This window comes from Trichoplusia ni, unplaced genomic scaffold (assembly GCF_003590095.1).
Source record: "Trichoplusia ni isolate ovarian cell line Hi5 unplaced genomic scaffold, tn1 tig00001969, whole genome shotgun sequence".
Taxonomy (NCBI): domain Eukaryota; kingdom Metazoa; phylum Arthropoda; class Insecta; order Lepidoptera; family Noctuidae; genus Trichoplusia; species Trichoplusia ni.
Genome location: NW_020800174.1, coordinates 1 through 7,389, shown reverse-complemented (window position 1 = coordinate 7,389; position 7,389 = coordinate 1). Strand labels below are relative to the sequence as shown.

At 42.1% G+C, this 7,389-nt stretch overlaps 2 long non-coding RNA genes across 2 annotated transcripts; both read right to left on the bottom strand.

Annotated features, from left to right (window-relative positions):
* Positions 1-1,733: 1,733 nt before the first annotated feature.
* Positions 1,734-2,918, bottom strand: LOC113507406. Its single transcript, XR_003401851.1, has 2 exons — positions 2,745-2,918; positions 1,734-2,667 (listed from the first exon to the last, which is right to left on the bottom strand). It is a non-coding gene; the product is annotated as an uncharacterized LOC113507406 (long non-coding RNA).
* Positions 2,919-3,133: 215 nt separating this feature from the next.
* On the bottom strand, positions 3,134-7,288 carry LOC113507405. Its single transcript, XR_003401850.1, has 3 exons — positions 6,397-7,288; positions 6,143-6,287; positions 3,134-3,200 (listed from the first exon to the last, which is right to left on the bottom strand). It is a non-coding gene; the product is annotated as an uncharacterized LOC113507405 (long non-coding RNA).
* Positions 7,289-7,389: the final 101 nt, after the last annotated feature.

Genomic DNA, 7,389 nt, shown 5'->3' with positions numbered 1-7,389 from the left:
TTCGAGACAGTGCTGAGATGTGAGCACCCCACTGCAACTTAGAGTCTATTGTTATGCCTAGAAAAACCGTTTCATTGACCAATTCGAGTTTTTTATCGTCTAACATTACGTTTAAATCTGATTGAGACCGAACATTTGGAACTGAGAACTTTAGGCATTTAGTTTTGGACGCGTTTAGAAGTAGATTATTAGTTGCAAACCAATCCGATAATAAATTGAGAATATTATTTATGTTAGTGACGTCTAGAGCTTTCCTGTCAGCTTTAAAAATGAGGGAGGTATCATCCGCGAACAAAATCATGTCGGTTAAATTGGCCATCATAAACGGGAGGTCATTTATATAAGCCAGAAAAAGAAAGGGGCCTAAAATCGAACCCTGCGGCACGCCCATTCTTACCACGGACCCGGATGAAGTTGCTCCGTTCACGCCTACTTTTTGCTGTCTAGATGATAAATGTCATATTTATCATCTAGACAGATCTAGATCAGATACCAGTTGTAAGGATTGTCCTCGTAATCCATAGTGCTTTAATTTCAGGATTAGAGTATTATGATCAACGCAATCAAAAGCTTTGGAGAGGTCACAGAAAATTCCTAGAGCATCCTGTGATCCCTCCCAAGCTCCTAAAATGTGAGACACTAACTTGGCCGCGGCGTCGGTCGTCGACCTTCCTTTGGTGAAGCCAAATTGACGTTCGTGGAAAATTTTATGTTTTTCAAAATGTGACATTAGTTGATCAAGGACTATTCTCTCAAATATTTTACTAACTGCTGGAAGTACCGAGACTGGTCTATAATTCGAGGGATCATTCTTGCAACCAGATCTAAAAACAGGAATGACTTTACTGTGTTTCATCAAATCAGGAAAAGTGCCACAATCCACACAGTCGTTAAAAATCTTTGCAAGAATTGGGGCAATAATGTCAATTATTGAGTCTATTACTTTGACAGATATCCCCCATAAATCTTCTGTGGTCTTCAATTTAATTGTATTAAATGATTTTTTAACAAGGGAAGGAGATACATGAGTAAAACTAAAATTTGGAATACTTCTATTGACGAATTTTTAAGTAGGCATTCCGCTTTCAAAGGACACGAGGGTAGTGATTGTGTAACCTCTACAGGGATGTTTGAGAAAAAGTCTTCAAAAGCGTTAGCCACTTCTGTGCTATTAGAAATTATTTGACTATTAATTTTTAAAGAAAGATCAGTATCCCTTTGTTTACCATTCCCAGTTTCGGAGTTGATAATCTTCCATACTGTTTTAATTTTATTATCAGAATTGCCAATCTGCCTACTGATGAAATTTGATTTAGCCGCTAAACAGACCCTTTTAAAAATTTTAGAGTAATTTCTTACATGTTTATGGAAATGGGGATCAACATTAAACGACCTCTCCTCATACAGACTGTACATCTTGTCTCTGCTTATTCTAATGCCTTTAGAAGCCCACTCATTAAATTTACGTTTAAAATTTATTCTAATATCTTTTTGGGGACACGTTTTATTAAATGGTTTAAAGATTAACTGAAACAATGCGTCATAAACCGACATCTGTCGGTGCGTCTGTCGGTGTAAATCACATATCATACTTTTTAAAAATAATAATTCGCAAACAACAGTATCTGCTTAATTACTTACGTTATTGTGAACACAGTGCAACGCTAAGTGATATACATTAAAATCGCCAGTGAGTTGAGTGCCTAAGGAACTTAAATTAACAAAAGAGTATAGACAGTGACTAGGCGTATTTAATTTCTACCCTCTCTTTAAAAAAAGTGCTCTTGACATCGGGGATATTCTCGTCACTCCAAACTTGTCAATCTGACAACTCGAACATTGACAGGAGGCGGTTATTCTCGGTATCTTCAACGATCGATATCGGGCCAGTGGCGCCATCTAGCGATCTTGCACTGAACTTTGCTACTGCATCGGTGCACCATGCCGGGTATCCAGTGCGCAGGTTGCAGTCGCTTTGCATCAGCCATAGAGGGCGTCAAGTGTGGGAATATCAAGTGTCGACGACTATACCACCGAGGATGCGTTGGTATTAAAGCGGACGTAGCTATCCCAACATCCTGGCGCTGCCCTGAATGTAAAAAGAACCTGGTCAGGGATAACAGGGCTGAGACTCCAGTGAGAGGTCCGGCTGGCTTGGCAGGAGGCACTGCAAGTACAACTTGCTCGTCAAGCCAAACTTGCTCGGTGGCCCATACGATTAAAGAGTTGGATGCCAGCTGCTCTAACCCAGCACCCATGGTATGCGAGCAACAACCGTCTAGCCCGTCGTCTGCTTCTACGTCGCTATACAAGAACGCCTCTTCGACGTCGAATGAGTCTGATGGCAGTCACCCTAGCCCAGCACCCGTGGTCTGCGAGACACAAACCACTAGCCCGTCGTCTGCTTCTACGCCGCTACATAGGAACGCCTCTTCGGCTGTCATCGCGGCGCGGGTTTCTCCCATCGCAGGCTCTGACTTATGTTTGCTCATGGATGAATTGAGGGCATGCGTGCGGAGATTCAAGAGTTTCGCAAGGAGATGGAGTTGGAGATGGCGCAGCTGAAGTCTTCGATGAGCAGCTGCAACGCGCGTATCGATGGCCTCGAGGCCAGAGTTAGCGCATTGGAGCAACAGGCTTGCACGGGTCGTTCATCGGCAGATGAAGCTGTGGAGGAGCTGAGGCGTGAGCTGAACGATAGGATCAGGATCTATTAGGGAATGATGTGGAGATTACCAACATACCGGAGGCTCCTTCTGATAACCCTATCCACATTGCGAAAGTCGTAGGCCTTAAGTTAGGGGTGCAGCTGGAGGAGCGCGACATTGTCAGCGCGGAGCGGGTCGGCGGCAAGCAGCTCAACGTCACAAGCTCTGCCGGTCCGGTAGTAACGCGGCCGCGCGCCATAGTCGTGCGCCTGGCGCCGACGCGACCTGCGCGACGAACTGCTGGCGAGCGCGCGCGTGCGCCGTGGTGCGACCACCCGCCGACCTTGACATGTCGGGCCGCCACAGCGCTTCTTCATAAACGAGCGCCTCACTAAGTTTAATCGCCAGTTATTTCGTAAGGCACGAGACGCTGCAGCCCTCTTCAATTGGAAATTTGTGTGGACAAAGCGTGGCCGCATACTGGCTAGAAAAGCCCTGGTGACTCCACGCAAAGGATCCGCACCGAAGAGGATATATCTAGGATTTTTGGACCTGGCAATGAAAAAGTCTGATTACTTTTATGTTTATTTTCTCTATCTTGCATACATTTGTTTATCACTTATGAAGGGGAGAATATGCGTCTCAAAAATTCTTATCACGGCATGGTTAACGCGTATGGTGAGTCAAAAATGATACAATTTTATATACTTATATTACATAAAATTACACTTTGTACCAAATATTATTCTACAGAAAACACTAACATTACACAAGAATTACATATCACTAAGTTATATACAATCTCACTATTACATCATAATTACACACACGTTACATACATAAATTTACATATATACAAATTACATTATATACAATAAAATGACTCCAAATATTACGTTTGGATTGCTAAATGCGGGTTCACTGGGGACTAACCAAGATGAATTCTTGATTGCCATGGGCAACTGTTCAGTGGATATAATGGCTATCAACGAAACTTGGTTGCGCAAGGGTGAAGAAGATCGCGCGCCTAGTGTGCCTGGGTATAAACTGAAGCATATTCCGCGACCCACAAATGTACGTGGTGGACGGGGCGGAGGGGTGGCATTTTACATAAAAAATGAAGTAGCTGTACGCGTCAGAGCTCATCCTGAACAACCCAACGTCGAGCAGCTCTGGCTTAATCTCAATATCAACAAAAAAAAAATACTCATTTGGCACTGCTTATCGTCCGCCTTGGTTGGAATTGCGATCTTTCTTGACGCTTTGACAGCTGCATCAGTGGCTTGGCCCCCTATGATTATTTAATTCTATTAGGTGACTTGAATGTTAATATGCTGGATATCAATAATTCTAAAACAAAAGAACTTACAGATTTTTTAAGTTATTTTAACATTACGCAACTAGTACAAACACCCACACATTTTGTGGGTGAGAGCAGTTCACTCATTGACATAATCTGTACAGATGTTCCTACCCGTAATGTTAAGGTGAATCACATTAAAGAGCTTGGCCATCACTCATTTATACATGTGAGACAATTCTTAGGAAACCTAAGTCCAAACCTAGAACAATCATATATCGTCCCAATCAAGGATATACTACTTGACTACTTCACAACCGACTTAGGGAAGCTACCATGGGCATCTATAGTGACATGAATGATGTCAACGTAATGGTGCACACGTTCAACTTCCTCTTGCTCCAACTTTTTTGATCTCCATGCTCCTATTAAATGTAAAACTTTTAAGACCCGACCCACTCCATGGATAACCGACAATATTAGATTAATCTCAAAATTGCGAGATGAGGCCAGGGACAGATATCGTAAAACCAAGCTACCGGGACACAAGAAATATTATCTTGACCTTAAGCACCAGGCAATCACGGCTCTGGCTTGTGAAAAAACAGCATATTTCGCCAAAAGTATCAACGACCACATTAAAGACCCGAAATTGCTATGGCGAAACTTAAAGACAGATGTGCTGCCAGATCACAAGCAAAGACTGCTACCAGGGCACTTCAACAACCCTGACGAAATTAATGCTGCGTTCCTAGATGTGCCGGGCAAACTGTCAGCATAATGTGTCCTTCTTTGACGCTCACAGGTTCAGTGATGCCACTTTCTCGCTCACAGTGACCAACGCGGAGACTGTCCTCAGGATAATTAAGAGCCTAGGGTCTAATGCGCAAGGTGTTGATGGTATTAGTCTGGATATGATAGCGTTAACTTTACCAACTACTCTGAAGGCCATCACAGATATCATTAACCGTTCCATAAGTACGCGTACATTCCCTGAACTCTGGAGATGCGCCATCGTACGACCTATACCTAAAAACAGTAATCCGGCTAGTGCAAAGGACTTGAGACCCATTAGTATTCTGCCTTGTCTCTCTAAGATCCTGGAACGGGTAGTCTACTCTCAGGTAATTGATTATCTTGAGGTCAATAGAGTTCTTCCTGACCTGCAATCGGGTTTCAGACAGGGTAGGGGTACTGCAACGGCTTTGGCTGATGTGGTAGGTAACATCCTTGAAGCGCGCGATAGGGGGGAGGGTACAATTCTAGCACTGCTGGACTTTTCCCGCGCTTTTGACGCAATTGACACTACGTTGCTGTTGTCCAAGTTAGCCTTTTACGGCTTTGATAATAATGCAGTGGAATGGTTCAAGAGCTACCTTTCGGGCCGGTCTCAATATGTAGAAATGCATAAGGAGGACGGGTCGAGGGTGTCATCCTCCTCCCTCCACGTGTCGAGAGGTGTCCCTCAGGGGTCTATTCTGGGGCCTTTGCTGTACATCCTATACAGTGCTGATATCACTAAGTCTTTCGTTAACTGCAAATACCATATGTACGCAGACGATATACAACTGTACATGTCCTTCAAAGCAGATGAGACTTCTCTAGCTGTGCAGAAAATTAACGAGGACTTGCACAGAGTGGTTGTATGGTCGGAAAATAATTCTCTGGTTCTTAACCCCCTTAAATCCAAATTTATGGTTTTGGGTTCTAGGAACCAAGTGAGTTCAATTTTGTCAGCGGACCCTGCATTGGTTGTCAGGGGCGAGAAGATTGAGAGAGTCGAACAGGCATGCAATCTGGGACTGGTCATGGATCCCGAGCTGCGATTCGAGGCTCACGTAAACAAAGTTCTGCAGAATTGTTTTTATAGGCTTAAGGTTTTATACGGAATAAGAAAATACTTGAGTATCCCATTGCGTAAACAACTCGTTGATAGTCTCATTCTAACCAAGTTAAACTACTGCGACATAGTGTATGGACCATGCCTTCTTACCAGAACGGATCACGCTATACAAAGGATCCAAAATGCCTGTGCTCGTTTCTGTATTAATATTCCTCGAAGAAGCCATGTAACACCATACATAAATGAACTTAAATTATTAAAGATGGCTGCCAGGAGGAAGCTTCACTTGGCCAATATGTTGTTTGCCATTATTAATAGTCAAAAGCCAGAATATCTATTTAACAGGCTGACCTGGAAACACAACCTAATGAATCGCGGTCTTCGCTCCATGGTTTGCCCCCTTGTGGTGCCTATGCATACCACTACAGCTTTTAGAGGATGTTTCAAGTTTGCAGCCACACGCTGTTGGAATGATCTCCCTCCACCATTACGACGTCTGAAAACAAAACAAGCATTTAAATACCATCTCAAAAAGACATTGTTACAGGAACAAATTAGCCAAAATTTTTAGTCTTTTTATTTTATTCCATGATAATGTTTCATACCTCTGGGGTCATGACATACATGCTCTGGTGGAGGGGGCTCCTGAGGCGTGGGCTGCTTTTTCTTGTCTTTCTTCTTGAACGCACTCAATTGAAGGTGCTCTCTGCCTCACTGTGTCCTTTCCTTTTCTTCTCTTAGCATGTAATTCTTGTCTGTAAGTATTGTCTGTTAGGTTAAATGTTAATATAGCACCGATTATTCATGCACCAATGTTTTATTCAATTATAGCGTACAAATTACAAATTATTTCAACTATAGCGTACAAAACTATCCGCCCTGATGCCTATTGGAGTCTAAAACACTTTAAAATTATTATTTTTTGTGTTTCTTTTACTCACCAGATTGATTACAACACATCTTCGACCTTCTCGCACTATCACATACTAAAATTCATTCACTGCACAAACTACCATCTTCATATATACACAACCACATTACTCATCACAGTATTTTCGACCTTCGATTGCATAATTACTTCTTTTTATTTCTCTGTAGTTAGCGTCGTTCGCCATTGTTATCATATTCACAGATCATAATTCATAAACCATAGTACAGACACAACATACCAACATAAGAATAAGACTTCAGACGACTTCCAAACTTCCAACATGGCACAGATTAATAACTTTTATCTGATTGTTGCCATGCCATTTTAATATACCTTTTTAATGCTAGTTACGCACATGCAGATATTACATGATTTAATATTCTATTTATTTACTTTGTTCTATGTATATGTAATTTTAACATTATATTTATTTTATTTTAATCTATATATATATACTACCGATTTGACGTCATCACGTTAGGACGTCGGCTATCGCTGAAAATCAGCGCTGTGACTCTGTCTCTCTCAGGGTTGCAGCATTAAGCTGAGCGACGGCCGTATTGCGTGTTTGCGACGCATATTCTTACCTTAATGTCTCAATTTTGTACAATTCGTCCTATGTATTTCTGGGTCACAAGCACGTAATAAAAGTTATTCTTTCTTTCTT